Here is an 18,495-nt window from a genome sequence, read left to right as displayed (position 1 = left end):
TCAACCCCAAAATGTGTCACTGTGGACTCATTTTAGAATACTTGTGAAAGGTAATGTTTACAGGCACTGCACAGGACAAGAATCACGATCATAGCGAACAGGGAAGATCTGTTGCTCCACTTGTATTTTTAATTTTAGAGCAAGTTTTAGGTAGCATAATAACTGAAGTTATCAATAGAAGAGTAGTGACTGAGATTTTAGGAAAAGATTTACAATTGAGGAGAGAAGAGAAATGTTTCTGTTAAAAAGCTGTTTCCACAATAGTGCGGATCAGAGCCAGGATCACTGGGGAAATGTCTCATAGAAGGTGTGTTACCAGCACAGGGTTGATAAAACGTGATTCAACACCTTTACAGTTTCTTAGGTTTTACTTTTGTTACTCAATTTACAGTTTAAGAGAAGGCAAACTACCTTAATAACGTCTCCAGGGTCTTCAAAATCTATGCAGTTGAGGTAATCCAGATTTCCAGACGTGGGTCTGGTTGGATTAACCAAAAGAAAAAAAAATTTTTAATGAAAAAATTGCTTTGCAATAATTGGCACTATTAAAAATTTGATGGTGCCCAAGGGAAGTTTTAGCCCCATGGGGCCACTTGTCATTGTTGAATGTTCCAGTGTTGATTATGTATCTGGATTTAGCTGATTAGGAGTAATGGTTTAGTGAATCTACTGCATATTGTGAAACGGACACCTCATAATCACTTCTGGGAAGAAACTGAGCAAATGAATCAGGACTCCAACTTCCAATACTGTTTTTTTTTCTTCTTCCCTACAGTCCAGTTATAGGAAAAATTAATTGTCTGAAAATAATGGTTCTCTAATCCTGTGCTTCAGAAAATTGTACCAGAAGTCATTTTTAAGTATCTTAATATAATATCACACAAAAATTCCTGGAAAAAAAAAAGTTAGTCATTTTGCTAGATATTGAAATAATTCTCTTTGTGATATGGGCATTCTGAGTATTAGATATCTATTTGTAGTCTAGATTTTCATGTTTTAGGCAAGTTTAAAGGGTTTTTTTTCCCCCAGTGATCCCCCTCCAAGTCCAAAGAAATTCAAAAAGTGCAATATTTAAAATGTTGGCTTCCCACAGACGGTCAGGGAGTTGTTAATATTTCAAATTCCTGTTTTCTATTTCAGATTATCAAAATTCCTTAGAAGTCTGATGGAGTTTTTTTAAGTGGTAAGATTTGAGGCAATTAATTTATTTCCAGGTAGCTCTTTAAAAGTACCATAACAAGTATAGCCATTTTCTCATTCAAATTGCTATCAAAGTAATTACTTCTATAAAACAGTTCAGACAACTCAAAAGAAAAAAAAAAAGAAAGAAACGCACAGAAGAAGGAGGTATTGAAATGGCCCCAAATTGAAAACATTTCAAAGCCAAATTGTTAATGAGCTGTTTGGGCTATATGGACATTATAAGTGCAATTAACTAGAAGCCAATAAAAATAATCAATGACAGAGTGCAGCCCTCTGGTACCCAGCGCTTTTTACAAAGAGATGTCTGTGAAGGCAGCGAGTGATTCAAAAAGCCGCCTTTATCTATGGGAGCGCGTGCTATTTTACACGAGTAGAAACGAAAATGATTTTCATTGACTGTTTCTGAAGTTCAGCCCCTGACAAACCGTGAAGAGCTGTCTGTGGGAAGAGAGAAGTTTCTGCTCTTAGCTGCACTCCCCACCCGCTTCCTCCCAGGAATGCTGGAGACAGCCGCAATCTCATCACAGGAAGGTAGGAGTGTGGATTTCAAAATGTAGATGTCACATTTCAGTGCAAACAACTCCCACATGAACACTTTATCAGTATGTCAAGATGAATTTTTTTTATCTCCCGGGCGGGGCGGGGGGGGATGGGTGCTCGCCGAGTAGATTGCGCTCCCTAGATAGGCAGGAAAAGATTTTTAGTGTTTCTGTGCATCCTACGGAGGGTCCCCACGGTCCCCCGGGGGCGCACAAGTTGTGAAAAGTACCGCACAACTGGCCACCGGCATAATTAATTCCCTCCACCTTCTCTTTAGCACCTCCCACGTCTTCTCTTTTTATAGCAGTTCTTTCTCTCGGAAAATCTCAGGTTACTTGACTGGGAGTTCTCAGACCTCCAGTTTCAGCCCTGCCCTCAGCCTCCAGTCGGTGAGAGACACCCAGCCCCAGCAAATGGATTGGGCAGCCCGTCTTGACACACCACTGTGCTGAGTGCTTGAGGACGTGTTTCACCAGATGGTTGGGGTTAGTGTGTGTCATCACATTGGAGTGGGGATTAGGATCAGGAAGGCTGCCTCGCTGGAGCTGTGTGGTCTTCTCCAAGCGGGAGCTGCAGGCAAGAGAATTACTTGCTTGGGGAAGAAGAGGAGGAATTCGTTTTCTGCAGCCACAAGAAACGCAGTTTTTTCAGGTAAAGTAAAAGATATTGAATGCGCCTGTCTCCCTCTCTCTCTCTCTCTCTCTCTCTCTCTCTCTCTCTCTCTCTCTCTCTCTCTCAACATACTTTTGAATGGAATGCTAGCGCAGCACACTTGTCAAACCCAGTTGTTGCTCTCCTATCAATGCTGCTATTGTACGGCTGACAGATAACAGTGAACATAGCTCGGTGCTTGGCTGTCTTTATAGAACTAACACTCCTCAAGCCTTGCTCTGGAAGGTGTAGCTCAGAACATGTCTTTGGAAGCCGTGTCGGTCGCCACCCTTTCATAGCCTCGTTGCACACTCAAGACAGGAGCTCTAAATTATTCATAAAGGATGGGTAAGTCCAAGAATGCATGTATCTGAGCTTTCAAAATTAAAAGTCTCTTTCAAACTGTTGCATTTTACTACCCAATTGACCAAGATTCTTTGAAGAGTCTATTACTGAGTTGCTGGCAGAGATGGAAAAGCTTTCTTCCCCGATTTTTGCAATGTAGGTCCTGTCTGATTTGTGATGGATCAAAGTGTTTGGAAAACAATTTGGAGATGGACTCTAAAGTTGGAAACTCCTTAAGAGAAGGGGCTGCCTTCGGAGCAGCTGAGAGAGCGTCTTTAAAACAAAAATGCTTAGAGCTAGAAGAAAAGCAGAAAAGGAGGAAGTAGGAAAGTGCTTTTTAACACTGGCCCTTTTGCAGCTGCAGGGGAGCAGATGGAGGTAATTCATGTGCAGATCTGTTTGTGAAAGTTTTACAAGTCACTGAAAAGTAAAGGAGCATCTCTGTAATGGATCGTTAAAGTCCCTACAGTTATGCGTTTTTAAACAGGCTCTCTGAAGTGTTAATTAAATGTAAATAGATTTTCTGGCTTCGTTCTAAACAAACGTTTAAAAAAAAAGGTTTTAATTACAAATTAGTCACTGGAAATGAATGGTCATCCGGTAACACAAAATGAGTTGTCATCGTATCTGTGAGTAGCCATTAATTTAACCATTCTGACAAAAGCACCATGAAAATTAGATTGAACTGAACGTAGCAATGGGGTTTATATCTGATGCTTAATTTGTGGTATAACAAAGGCCTTGCAAGTTGATGCCCTATTTTTACAGGGATCAAAGACATAAAATTTTCATTTTTCAAGTTTGTGATCCAGCAAGGTGAGTCCATGAGTTACGTCTTTTGCACCTACTGGACTTCCACATTGCATACACTGTCCTCACCCTTGGCAGGTGAGAGAGTCTGTGAATAATACTGTATGTAAGCTATTCTGAAATAGGAGCTGTTTTGTAAGTTGAATAACAGGAATTTATGGCTAATGCTCTGTGATTTTTGTATTCAGCTGCAAAAAGATGCGTGAAAAATTATGTTTCAAGTTGCACTACATATATTTTTGGCCACAAGAGAGTTGATTTTTGTAATCCTCTTTTTAAAAATATTTATTTTTTTCTTTTCCATTATTGTTTATTAATCCTCTTTTTAAAAAATTCAGATGACAAGAATTTGTTATTATAGTATCTAGTTGTTATTCAGAGTGTTCTCTGAAATAGGCTCAGAAAACTTCTTCAATGTGAAAATATCCTCATAAATAACCAGGCAGTTATTACAACGGAATAAGATCCGATTCCCAATATTACATAACCCAAACGGGACTAAGTTCATAAGCTGCAGTCTTTTGGAATTCCAGTCATTCCATTTTAGCTTTACAATGGAACTGGGGTTTAAAAAAATAAAGGCAAACTAATATCTGGCATCGTGTCAGGATTAGGATTATAGGCACAGGCTGCAAGCAGGTACCGTGCTGTCTACCAAGGCCATTTTTCACGATAGCAGAGATATTTCAGGAGAAAGTCAAGCCCCTCCTCACCAATGGGCTTTTCCTCCAGGAGATCTGGCGTGATGGCATCTAACAAAAGCAAGTCCCTGCTTAGCCATGGGAGCCCCAATCCCCCTCCCCTGCCACAGGCATATGTTGCTAATGTTACAGACCGACCACCAGGCTGCCTGCCCAGGATTTTGGCAATATGGGAGAATCCCCTCCGCGCACCGCACCCCCCCCCCGAAAAGTCAACTGTCTGCAGGATTTAGGCAGGATGAAAATAAGAAAGGAAGTGTTGAGAAATTATAAATTCACACCTTGAGAAGGCAACGTTGTGTGTTACTCCCCCTAACAAGGCTAAGGTACTTAACGAACCCAAAGGGTCTGTTTCAAGACACTGCCCGCAGGGCAATCCCAGTTTCTTGTCAAAATCTAAAGCCACTGTTCCAGATGGTAAACATTCAGAGGCATATTTATGGTGACTTCTACATACCTCAGTTTGACATTTGGTTTCTTCCTGACAACACTTGTACTGGTAAGACACGTGAAGTTCCCATCAGTATTCTAACAGCTGTGAAAGTGTTTGAGCGCCCTGGGTATCCCTCCCAGCGAGGTGAAAAATCGCTGGGGGGTGGGGCTGAGGGAGATCTCGACTTGCCCTGTGGCTGCATCCTGTGATCTAGGCACGCAGTAAGGTGACAGATCTCAGAGGCGAAAAGCAATCTGAAAGCTTGATCCATTAACTTACAAAACCCACTTTGACAGTGGCGTGGAAAACTAAAATACATGAAGGCAGATAATCATTGAACTCGTGGTAGGTGATAAGCAGGAACCTTCATCAAAGAACTAAAAGGGTTCTACTCTTCCCTTCTAAGGAAATTTATGTGACTTCAAGCAGATTGCTGTGGTCATTTCCATTGTAAGAGCAGAGACGAGTGGCACGTGTGACACTTTGCATTTACTGTCTTAATTATATACCCATATGGGAAAGGATAGGGGCTTGGTTCTTTTGTGTTTTAGATTTAAATGGTTCATCCTTTAGGAATCCAGAAAGCAGAATGTCTAATACTGAGTACTGAGATTTCACCAACCGTTGCCAGGTGGATGAGGCCAACCAATGGGTCAGGTCAGGACATCTGGTTCTTTTTTCCCTCTGCAATATTTTTTGTGGGGAGAGCATGGAGTAAATTTAAGGGGATTAACATGTTTAAGGAGCTGACTCTAAATAGATTTTTATTTTTAATCATCCTTATCGACTTTGAAGAAAAGGAGGCTCATGTATGAAATTAAGTCTATGGTCATATGGTGAATTTACCTTTCCTTTTTGTTAGATCCATGGGCGGAAAAAGATATTTGAAAGAAGATATTTTATGGGAAAAGTTTGTCCTGAAATATGTTTCCTATTTAAAATATTTTCAATTCAAACTCAATATGCTGGGGAGGAGGGGTATTAGCCTGTTAGCTTTTTTTTCTCTCTTGATATTCCCCTCACCCCCATAGCCAATCTGTCATCAAATTCTGTGAGTCCTCCCTTTAAAACGTCACCCACATCTGGCCCACAGCTACCACTCCAGTGCCATGATCCAATCACATGGGGGTCATTACAGCAACCTCCTAACGGGTCCTCTCGCCTCCACTTCCCTCCTGTCCACCAGTTGTGGGCTGAGCTTCCTAAAACACGGCTTCCATCAAAGCATTTCTCAGCTGAGAATTACCACATGGACCCTCACTGTCCACAGGATAAAGTTTGAATTTCTCAGTCCGACATGTTGGCCCTCTGTTATTCAGCCCCAACTTTCCAACTGTATCTCCCACCAAATCCCTACAGCAGCAGAAGTCTACCCTTCCCTGTGGCTCAAGTGGCCAGCTCAATGTCCCCCACTGCCTGGTCTCTTCTCTTACCCCTAATCACTCTAGTTTTCCATCTTGTTGTCTGCAAAATGAGAGTTTATCATCATGTGAGATATTCCTTCTAGTTCTACGTTTATAAGCCTGTGTGTAGGACATCCTCATCACCTCTTCAAAGCTTCAAAGCTTCCGCTCAAGTTCCACCTCCTCCAGGAAGCCTCCCCTGACTACATCTCCCAGTGATGTTTTCTTTCCATTGAGGCTATTGGTTATCTGTGGGTTGCAGTTAGCACAGTTACCTTGGTTTTTTTTAGCCCTACTTTCTACTTTGCCTTTTTATCACTTGACTCCTCAGGTACAGTGAAGACTCCTAAGACAGGAACCGGCCTGGTCCACTTTTATGCCTTACTAATAAATGGGTGTTGGCTAGCTCACAGGGACATTCAAACATCCAAGGCACTTTCCTCTCTAGTACCCCACTTTAGAGCCATTTACTGGCTCTCATAGTCTCCTCTCCATTTATAAGAGAAATGGAAAAAAAAACCCGATAAAACTTGATTGGTTGTATTTGGGGGCAGCTTAGGAAACATGCCACTTGGGCAGAATGTGTGAAACGATTGTCCAAAATTAAGCTTGAGTATTTTCTGAAAACTCCCCTCCTATTTCAGCTTTCTATAACCGTGGTAGGAATTACATCTATTAGCTGCCCCGCTATGGTATGAAATTTCAAACATGATTTTGGAAGCAGGAGAGTCCAGTTTTGGGGTTCAGACAGACTTGTGTTCTAATCCAGGTACCCCCTCTGACTAGCTGCATGGCCTTGGACAGGTGACTTAACCGTTCAGCTCCCTCCTCTGTAATATGAAGATAGAAATACTTTCTTTGGGGATGTTATGAAGAGAGAGAAAACCACAAAGCACCTAGCTCAGCACATGTGCAATAAATGGGGGAGAGAGAAGGTGGGTAGATGCATATGCAGATATAGACCTAGGATGCATGGCTGTGTTCATCTCGGTCATGTCAATCATTCATTCTATCTGTTTATTTAATGTGTGTCTTCTTTTAGCTCTTTTCTCTGCCATCAAAGGCAGGGAGTGGGGAAGGGAGCTGGGGTAGAGAGAGCGCCAGAGGAGCTGCTTTTGGCATTTAGGGATTTGGAGCAACTGAGTTAATGGACCTGTAGGGACAATGGTGACAGTTGAATACCCTTTGCAGGGAGGAGAGAGTCCTGGGTCCTGCGTTAAAGGATAATAAACAGCAGTGGCTGGGCCACAGGGCTGGGGGAACAAAGGGCCTGAACAGTGGACCCCAGCAGGGAGTTGAATTCACCAAAGGGTCATGTGCCTCTCTTCCTTCCTCCTGGCCCACGGTTCAGAAAGAAATCATAACTTGGCAAAACATCGTAGAGAGTCAGGTCAAACTTCCAGAAGTAATTGGTAAAGCAAGATACCATTTAGACAAAACAAGGGGCTTGGACCTTTGCTGTCCTTCACCCTTAAACCAAAGTGAACCAAAAGCTGAAAGCAATCAGCTTGAGCTCTGGCCTGTGCCCAAACTCTGCACCCACCATCAAACACTGAGCTGTCTATCTGTACCCTTTCCCCAGACGGGCAGCTGACCGAGAAATGATCTCACAAAGCACTAAATGCCACCTAGCAGATACATCCCTGGACACTGGTCATTCAGCTTCAGTTTTCAGGATCTTGGGACAGATCAAAGGATATTCTTTCCAATCCTGATCATCTGGTCTGCACCTGCCCCAGACCAGCGAGAGGAAAGAGACTGGAACTCCTCTAAACGAAGGGCAAGGCAATATATCTGGAGATGCCTCTGTCTTCCTAGCAAACATGACTGTAGAACTTTCAAAGCGAAGCATTAACACTTACGTGGCTTGACCTCATCTCTAGCTGTAGCAGATAAACTAGCTGCTCAGAATATGGGATCCACGTACTACTGCACGATAGTGCGTTAAACCTTTGTTAATTAAAAAAAAATGTAGCTCTTCTCTTGACCGTCAAAGGTAAAACCTTTTCTTATATGCTGGTCTCCTTTTTTACTACACAGCTAGAAATCTGTAAGAAACTATTCCTGCATATTTGAAATTGTGAACCTAGGAAACTTGGCCATGCCACTGTTCATTAACTGTAGTGGGTGAGGTTGATATTGAATGGCTATGCTGAATAAATGAGCAGACACGTGTTTCTTGGTGAAAAGGTAGAGTCTCCCCCAAATTAATCTACAAATTTCAGAAAATAATAAACCAATTCTCACACAAGAGAGTTAGATGGCTGACAGTGGGAGCAGCATTTGGGAACAGGCAAGAGCCCAGATGGCGCTGGTTGAACGTAAAATAAAGATTGAAAAGTTTACGTGGAGGATAAACTCATGAGCAAGACAGGACACTTGTGGAAGAGAAGAACCATAGTAACAAGGGGACTTGTTTTATCCCATATCCAATCATGTTATAAAACTACAATAACTGAATTTTCTGTTTTAAAGCAATTGATTCTGAAGTAGATGTTCATCTCCCTTCACGTATTTTTGCTTTTGTTTTATTCTCCTCGGCTTTTTTTTTTTTTCATTCTCCTCAGTTTTCATCTCTATTCTGTTGTTGGTTTTGTCCAAATCTTCAGCTCAGCAACAAACTGTGGTTGCTAGAAAGAATTAGCTACAATTAACTGAAACCCTGAACTAGTTTTTTTTATTACTTTGTTCTATGGTTTTTTCCCGTCTGCAAATAGAGCTACTAATATATGCAGCTTTTCCACTTCATGGAATACGTAATAGACCTGAGACAAGTTTATTTCAAGAACTCGGGAAACTCCTCCTGTATTCATTCCCTTGATGGAGGCCCCAAATACACCAGTCTAAGCATTTCCCCATTTTTCTGAGCAATAAGAGCACATTCTTTTTTTTTTTTTTTTTTTGCAGTACGCTGGCCTCTCACTGCTGTGGCCTCTCCCGCTGCGGAGCACAGGCTCCGGACGCGCAGGCTCAGCAGCCATGGCTCACGGGCCCAGCCGCTCCGCAGCATGTGGGATCTTCCCTGACCAGGGCACGAACCCGTGTCCCCTGCATCGGCAGGCGGACTCTCAACCACTGTGCCACCAGGGAAGCCCATAAGAGCACATTCTTAATAAACAAAATGGAAATCTGAATTACAGGGGGTTCTGTTTATTGTCCAGTTTTGTGGCATGGTGTTATAACTCACAGGCAATACCTGCTGTATTAACTTAAAATAAAACTGAATGTTAGCCTATTTTGAGATATTAGCTATACCAGGGTCATGGGGGGAACAGATGAAATGCATACAGAGTGTGCATTTATTGATAAGTTAATTTAGAAGTGTGCACCTGTGGATATTAACCTCAAACTCCTATCACTCATATGGCTTAGCATCAAAATCACCTTTCTATAACACGTCCTCTGAATAGACTTCCTGCCAGTTTAAAGCCTCCCCCTTAACCTTCACCTGCCAATAATCAACCTTCCCCTGAGTAGAACGTCCTAGTACACAGATGTGCTTGGCGTTGCATCCAGAAACTCTAGAAACTTCAGCTTTTAACTTTCATCTATAAGAAGTGCATCCCCCGCAAAAAGAGGCCCCTACAAATCACATGTTCCTTTTTTTTTTCCTCTTGAGAGCTTCACGATGGCAAGAAAAAGGAAAATGTTCTGGATATAGCAAATGAATAAAAGCATGGGGTATGTAATATTTTTTATTTGAGACACCTAGAGGATTCACATGTGTTATCCCATTCTTTTCCTATATGACCTCTAAATTTAGTAAAAGAGATTTGAGGGATAGGCTCAATATCAAACAGTTTAAGTTACTTTTTGGCAGTTGATCTGATGTCTAAGGAAGAGCCATAGGTGCCTTCTAAATGGAGTCAAAAGGAAGAGGCTTAAGAAAGCTGTGTCAATGTGCTCATTCATTTAGTCCGTGTGTACTCAAGAACTTCCTGTGTATGTATTTCTATCCTAGCGCTGAGAGGAGTACAAAATAATATAGGACACCATCCTTGCCCTGAAGGAATCTCTAGTTTAGCTGTGAGCGGAAAATGCGCCCCCTACAAAAAAAAATTTCTAGTAGCAATGGAAAGAATTTTGTGGTTAAAGATCAATTATTAATACTCATTAAAAGGGGTGTCCACAGAGCCCCCTACTGGAGGAGGCTGGAACTGGAGCCGGCCAAGACTTCTCCACGTCGTTAAGCAGATGAATCAGAGCTGTGATTCATCTCCATTCTTTACAAACTCCATGGGGACAATTCATTTACCCTCTTTTACTCAGTTTCCTTCTCTAGAAAATGGGGATACGGTGATCACAAAGTGAGGTTTTCAAGGTTCAATGAGATAATAAAATTAAGCGCCTAGAACTTAGGATTCAAACAGCTGTGTTCTTTTTCCAAGATGGCAGAAGGAACCACTTGAGTTAAGGCTTGGAGTTAAACTGTGTATGTCATTTTCAAGCCAAGACATAGTATTTTTGAGTCAGAGGATCTGTGAATACAGTGAAGAGAGGCACTTGGCAGAGGAGAGGGTGGAAAGCAGGGGAAGAGGGAGGGAAGAGGGGTGATGGAGGAGGAGAGAGAAGATGGGAAAGGAGGAGGAGAAAGAGTGTGGTCCTTGGTTGCCTCTCCTCTGTACTCTTTGCTATTTTAAGCATGTCATGTCAGCTGAATTAGGCCAGACTCTAGAGTGTGGTGACACATCAGGACATCAGGTAGAGAGGTTGGATTTCATAGTTGAAATAGATGCCTTAGGAAGTTTAAGCAGTAGATTTTTCAGGAATGGGGAGAGAGAGAGAGATAGAGAGACAGAGAGAGAGAACACACAACTGGGAGACTACCAGGAGTCCAAAAAAAGAAAAAAAGGGTTGCCTATTCTCATCAGTGACATTGGGAATGAGGAAAGGATGGGTGTAAGAAACACTGTGAAGAACTAAATGACCATATCAACAACTTGGTAATTGGTCAAATAGAGGACAAAGGAAAGACAAGTGACAGAGAAGACACTGAGGCTTCAAGCCCAGGTAGCCAGGGAATGGTGACACCACCTAAGGAAAATGGGGATGCTGGAGGTGGAATTTCATTTTGCAACACCATAAATATGGTGGAATTTCATTTTGCAACACCATAAATATCCCAAGCTATGGTTGGGATAACTTTATAATGCAAACACAGGTAAATATATGTGCATATAAATGTTTAGTAATATAATTTTAAACAGATAAAATCTAACTTTCTGATCATCAATGGACATAAGACATACACAACTGATGTTTTTTATGACATATGCCTCCTTAGATAAAAAGAATCTTTTCTCAGATTAAGAAAATAGTTGACCCAATAACTATTCTAGTGTTTTTAAACTTTAGGGTAGTAAGGGATTTTCAAGTCAAGAACAACAAACTACTTCTGCAAAATACCTATAATTCTCTTCTTTCAACTAAGACAATGTTGCTGAAGAGGGACATATAATTTAAAGAGTCTAGAGGAAAGAAGAGATGAAATATTTAAGTTGCTTCTGCTCAGAACTTTCAGCTTCCACCTTGGTTGACATCCTTTTGCAGAATGTATGAATGACATTTTACAAGTGATAGTGACACTCCCTTTTTCACTAACTACAAAGACAAATCAGTTTTAATTTTAAGGTTTTCCCACTCCACCCCCTGCTTTGCTTTCTATCTCCTCTTGTACCACCCTTTTATTTTGTTTCAGCCACAGTTCATTTTAAGCTTCTCTCCAAAACATGAGAGCCATTCTTGATACTAAATCAATGAATAGTTTTCAGGATTAGGTATAATTTTATTAGAGGTAGAGGATTATATTTGCCATTTCACACTCTTTTTTTTTTTCTTTTTGCGGTATGCGGGCCTCTCACTGTTGTGGCCTCTCCCGTTGCGGAGCACAGGCTCCGGATGCGCAGGCCCAGCGGCCATGGCTCACGGGCCCAGCCGCTCCGCGGCATATGGGATCCTCCCAGACCGGGGCACGGACCCGTATCCCCTGCATCGGCAGGCGGACTCTCAACCACTGCGCCACCAGGGAGGCCCGCCATTTCACACTCTTGCACTAGATATTGGGAGCAGCACGATTAAAGAATACACTGCTTGAGTCTGCCAGATTTGGAATTTAAAACGTAGTCCTGTTGCTAGAAATCTGTGGGAGACCTGACAGCATTTTGGTTCCTCAAAAGAGACTTGGGTTCTGTTCAAGTTTCTAATGAAGACTCTGGCCCACTTTATTTTACTCAACTGAGTTTTCTGAACCATGTTCCCTGGTTCCTATGGGAGAAATGCCAGCCTAAGCATCAGCACCTGTAAATCTCGTTCTCATGTAGGGTTGCATGGGGGTTGAATTGGCATGAGTCAGTGTACACTCAGAAACTATTAATGGCTAATGACTGAATTGGTCATTCTTGAGACATCCAGTGCAAGGAACCAAGGGAAAAAGATAGAATACACAAGTGCCATCATTAGAGCAATAAACATCATCATCTGCAGTGAGCACAAAAGCTGGATTTAGCTGTCAAGTTTAACACTAGGTCTCTTCAGCTGGTGTCCACGTAGGTCAATGGGCTCATGTGCGTATTTGGAGATGAAGGTATGGCATGTGGACTGATATTGCTAACCTCCTTCGTCTCAGACTGTCTAAACTCAGATTTCAATTCAGGATTCTACTCCTACATGTTAGCTTGTCGACCTGTCTCCGGGGTACAAAGACTTCTTCAATGGGAGAAGCGTGGTCCTTGTAAGAAAAGAAAAATGAATAAATGGAGAGGAAGGGGGAAAAAAAATACCAGTCAAAACATGTTCTGTCCTAGAGTCATGTTTTTTGACACAAAAATAAGGACAGAAAACAGAGAGGACATAAGCTTTATGAAACACTTCATGCATAGCGATTGTTATTCTCAGTTGTTTTGCTCTAAAATCAGAGACCCATTGAGCCAGCATTCTGGTCAACCACTACAGTTATCTCAGAAGTGGAATTGGAGATATTTTTCCAATTGCTTCTGCCCCTGTTCTAACCTCTTTGGAAGCTTAGAAAACCCCACTGGACTGCCTCATTGGCTTCAGGTAAATCACATTTCAGGCTGGGCAAGTAGTAAATTAAAATGTGGCTAGCAATGACATAAAATTTGCTAAATAGTGGCAGGAGTGTTATAGCTGGGAAAAAGAAGCAGGGTGGTAAAGTGGAAAAACATGGGAAACCTGGATTCTAGAACTTGGCTACCGTTAATAATGAGATATTGAGCAAATTAACCTTTCAGGAGCATGCCACCCACTACCTTTTTACCTTTATTCTGCTATTCTCTCCATCTAGATTACATTATTCTCCTTAACTGGAAAACTCCACTCTTCCCTTAAGAGCAGTCTAAATAAATAAAACATTCTCCTTAAAACTAAAAACGATGGTGGGGGGAACAGGGAAGGACTTGAATCCAGTTCTGCGTCACCTCTTGCTTCTAAATGGAGCGTACGCTTTATCTTTCTTCTTCCCATTCATACATATAACTGTTAAACTCATCTTCCTTTAGCACTGTTTTCATCCTGCCCTTCCATTACTCTAAAATAGCCATCTTCCAGTTTCCTACAGAGTCCAGCCTAAATGAAACACCAGCCTTTAAGGACCCCCACATCATCTTTTCCACCACAGCCATCCCCTTTCCCCAGTGTGCTTTCTGCCCTTTCCTAAGCTGGTCCAGCATCTCCTAAATTTACATCACTTACTTCTACTACTAAGGATTTGCTCATACTGTTTTCTGGGCTCGGACTGCCCTCCCGTTATGGTTGTCAATGTCCACATCTCACCCATCCTTGAAGAAAAATTACCCCCTTACCTCCACGGAACTTTCTTTTCCTAGCTATACCAACTGTTAGTAATTTCCTTCTCATAGGTGATCTCTTACCACTTAAAATGTTGCCGTATAATTTTAGCTCTTATTTAGGTATAATTTTGCATTTCTTGCTATTCTTCAAAGATTTTTAATATTTCTCCCTCTCTTTACTATTAGAAACTATAAGGTAGAAGTTAAGTTTTAAACCTCTGCATCTATCAAGCATAGCTTCAAGATGATATACCTGATATATAGGTCTTCATTATATAGTCATAGACAGAATAATCAAGGATAATTGGGATAGAAAATTGCATTTTAGTCCCTGAGAAATTTTAGGAAACTAATCAAAAGTAAACTCACAGCTACCCTAGGCAATTCTTCTGACAGTGTGGAAAGCACTGTCTCACGCACCAGTTTTCTGGCTTAATTTTTTTCCTTCTGCCCACATCACTGTCCCAGGGCTACATTTGAGCCAGCTGGATTCCATCCAGAAACAGATTCAAATAGACAATAGGCCAACTAGAATTCCCATCTTCCTTGATTAGATGCGAAATTGTAGAGCTGGGTGTCACTCACGCGCCCGCCATGCAGGAGTCTATGCTATCAATTAATTTCTCTTGAGAGCTGAACTGAGCTGATTGTGACAATTCCATTTTTAAGGACATGTAAAACTACAGCAGACCAGAATTTTAAGGACAGTGCTAGATAGACCCGTCCCACCTGAGTGAAAGTATCCATTATCTGCTGCATATCATAAATTTAAATGCCCTGTAAACTCCACAGTAAATCATACTGTTTTTGGGGGGGGGGTTGTTTGTTTGTTGTCATGGGATTTGACTGTAAAAATTCATTGGCTCAAAATCACTTTCTCATTTGTAGGACAATTTGCCAGTGAGATGAGAGGCTTTAAATCACTTAGAAGAAAGAGGAAATTATCGCACATTCTGTCAAAGCTACCAGATATTATGTCGTGTCGTTTTCTTAAATAATCAGAATTAAGGCTAGATTTCCCAGGAAAGGCACAGAAAATATCATAGAAGTACAGAATATTAGAGATAGACCTTAGAGATCATCTACGTAAAATCCCTCCTTTTACATCTGAGGAAACTGAAGCCTGCCTGAGAATCCTAAAACTCATTCTTACCAGAGATAGTTCTATAGGCCAGGCTTTATCAAAAAGTCTAAGGCAGTAAAATTATACCAGGATTAACCGGAGTTCATGCGTCAGTTGTACACTAGAACTAAGGAGAACATGGAGCTATGAACCCAGCTCTCCCATGGCCCCTCTTGCTGGTGCCATGATGAAAAATCAGGGACTGCAGAGAATTCTTGGGACTGGAACAAATACCAGCAAAAGCATTTACCGTTTAGATGTATTCTTTGCGGAAAATCCATTCTACCAGAAATACCCAAGCACTGATTCAAAAGTGTGTAGCTTTGTTATCAAGAGCCTTATTTGTAAAGGCACTTTTTAACCTTTGCCAAAAGAATGATACCCAGGCAATGACAACAGTATTTACCACCACTCCCTCAAAACATTTTCCCTTGAGTTAAATCATCGGAACTTGCAATCTTTGGGTAAGCAAAGCAAATATGTCATTTCTGCACACCAGAAAACTGAATCTGAGAGAGGATTCTAGAGAACTAGTGAGCGGAGTAATCAGTGTTAGAACTCATGGCTTCTAGCTCCTACTTCACTGCTTTATGCTTCAAGTGATTACAAATATATTACATTAGGGAAACCTGTTGCCTTACATCAGTTGGGCTGTCCCTCAGTGATGTCACCTCACTGAGAAATAAACATTTAAATACGTCCCCAGGTACTGGACTTTTCCCAAGAGAAGTATAAGAGCCATATTCTTCACAGCTTTATAAATTATGTGAGTGTATATACCATTATATACCTACATAATTTATGCCTAAAACGGATCTATTTGTAAAGGAAGTAAAATTAATCATTGTTGGATTATAAATGTCTTTCATAACCATTAACTTACAGTTTTCATCTTGCACTATTGAGAATAACAATTTAATAATCCAAAATAAAAGATGAACTTAGAATCCTTAAGTGTGGTTTTGATTTTTTTGAAAAAATAGTTTTGTTTTTAAAACATGTCCTAGATTTCTTTTTGTTGTTATAAGTACCTAAAGAAAGCCATTATAATTTTCAGAGCAATGAAAGAAATATGCCACAGGAAAAAGAGTATTTGCATTCAGATTGTTAAGTTATTGGCTATATTTCAGTTCACTGGAGGGTGTGACGGGAAACCTGGTTATTATTATAAAGAAATCAGGCTTACCAGTATTACATCTGCTGATGAAAGGGAGAATTCTATTGTCAATGTAGAGGTAATCTGGCAGAATAATTACCTGTTTTTCATATAGCTAAACCTTCATCACAGCGAGTGCTGGAAACGGATTCCATGAAAAATTATGTCTTTGGTCCTTAAGAATACTTTGTTCATACTATTTTCAACTAAGCCTATACATTGACCACTTCTATAAAGCATGCTTTCCTATTTCTTATTTGTATCTCAACTGTTGTTTATAATGAAAATAAAGCAGGTCATTTTCACTCCTCAAAGGGAGGACCAGTAGAAATAAAGCTGAACGCTTCCCAAACTCTTTATAGCTCTTTTGTTCTGCCTCTGAGCAGCAACTGCCCTTGAGTTTCTATGATTTTTTTCTCAAACATGCTCACCATCTCCACCAAAGAGACCACATAAAATGGCAAACTGTTAAAAATAAAAAAACAACACACAAAAAGAGGCAGGTCCCTCCAGAAGTAATATAACTCGCGAGCATCTTTCTCGTTTCCCTCACTCATCACAGAGACTCCTAAGTTTGCTCAGTCTTCAGCTTCTTATACACATTGAAAGTGGACTTCCTTAGTTTCTCCTTCCTTAGTAATTCCTCTGATGCTTTATGAAATTTGATTTTTCCCAATTTATGAAACTTTTAATTTTATATAACAATTGATACCTTCCCAAGTGCTTTCCAACATTTCATTTGATTTTTACCACCCTGTGGAGCATGTCACCCAACTAAGTACCTGTGTCACTGAAAGGTATTTAGGGTTATAAGACCATGACATATGCAACTTTCATTGAATTCAAGGAAGAACAAACAAACAAAATATATAGATGCAAACATACATAAATACATAGAGAAAGTGAGTGACCAATTGATAAGAAGATTGGGGCAAACTATTAGCAATATATGGATCTGAGTAAATGGTATGCAAGTGTTTTTTCTATTATTTGTGCAACTTTTCTGTAAGTTAGATCAATTCTCCAAACCTCAGATTTTTTCTTTGTAATTATTTTCAAATACAAACTTTTGTATAAAAGATACAGAGACATGGGAGTTAAATAATTTGCATATGCTAATAGAGCTGATTAGAATCCAGGTCTTCTAGTTCTCCACACTTCCTCCAAACCTATAACCTATTCCTGTATAAACTGAAAAGTAATTTCCACTTAAAATATTTATAAACCACAATTACGTTTTTTGCCAGTCATCAGTAATCAGTACCATAGCTAAGGGAAAACTCATAATTCTTATTTAGCTATAACTTTTATTTATATATCATATTACCCATTTCAAATCATTTTTACAATCCTGTTTGATCCTCATAACTCTTTGGATGAAGTAGATAGCACAGGCATTATTGGACCCATTTTACAGATTAGGAAACAGGCTGTGGAGGTTACTTGTATCATTATTGTTCATAGCTATTAACTGGCAGTCATATTCTGCAGAGAGATACTCAGGTCCTAAAATTCCAGAACGAGTACTCTTTCCAATTTATGCCCTTGACATTCCAATGCCTTTTATACTCCTAATGACCATATCTAAAAATTCTAGGGCTCATGCTTTATTTAGTAATAGAAAAAAATAACATTCTCTTAAAGAACAAAACTAAATAACTGAAAAAGATGCCTGTGTAAATATTATACATAATAACAGCTAAGGTTTATTGAATACCTACCTGCTGTGTGCAAGTAAGTGCTTTATATACATTATCTAATTTAATTTGTTCAACATCTCTATGACATGCAGTTCTCATGGTCCCCATCATACAAACAAGGAAACATGTCTGAGAGTCTGACTAACTTGACTGATGTGTAGAAGTATAGGGGTTAAGGCAGGACCCGGACCACTTTGAACTCCTACCATTAATTAAACTGTCCTATTCCACATTTTCCCTTTTTTCCTTTAAGCTCAGTTGATATTTTAGCCAATTTCTTTCCCATATATTCAGTGATCTTTCAATTCTGCAATCGAGAGAATTCTTTCCAGGAACACAGTTTGTATGGAAAAGCATATGTTTGAAAAAGCAGGTACCACATCCTATTTGTATCAGCAGCAACCCCTGGCACACACTAAGCATTCAGTAAATGTTTGTTAAATGAATAAATGATGTTTGGAATTCTCTATTAAAAAGCTTCTAAGACGTCATGCTCTAAATACTTCAATACAAGACCTAAAAATTGAGTTGGTTCAATTTGCCAAACCTCGGCTTTACAGCAAAACACACAGTTTCAAAGCCAGGAAAAAAAATGTAAAGAAGAAACCAAATTTCACTTAAA

The 18,495-nt window shown here is 40.3% G+C and overlaps 1 protein-coding gene across 4 annotated transcripts in view; it reads left to right on the top strand.

Annotated features, from left to right (window-relative positions):
* Positions 1–2,142: 2,142 nt before the first annotated feature.
* The window catches only part of SULF1 (sulfatase 1), a gene marked incomplete at its 3' end in the record, with an annotated part of 164,935 nt that continues 148,582 nt past the window's right edge, over positions 2,143–18,495 (top strand). For all 4 annotated transcript variants that reach the window (XM_082601336.1, XM_082601335.1, XM_082601334.1 and 1 more), the window contains exon 1: positions 2,143–2,394. The remainder of the gene's footprint in view (positions 2,395–18,495) is intronic.

The sequence above is a fragment of the Mesoplodon mirus genome (genome assembly GCF_964341445.2).
Source record: "Mesoplodon mirus genome assembly, chromosome: 16".
Lineage (NCBI taxonomy): Eukaryota > Metazoa > Chordata > Mammalia > Artiodactyla > Ziphiidae > Mesoplodon > Mesoplodon mirus.
The sequence above is the reverse complement of the archived record's forward strand: the minus strand, read 5'-3'. Positions and strand labels throughout refer to the sequence as shown.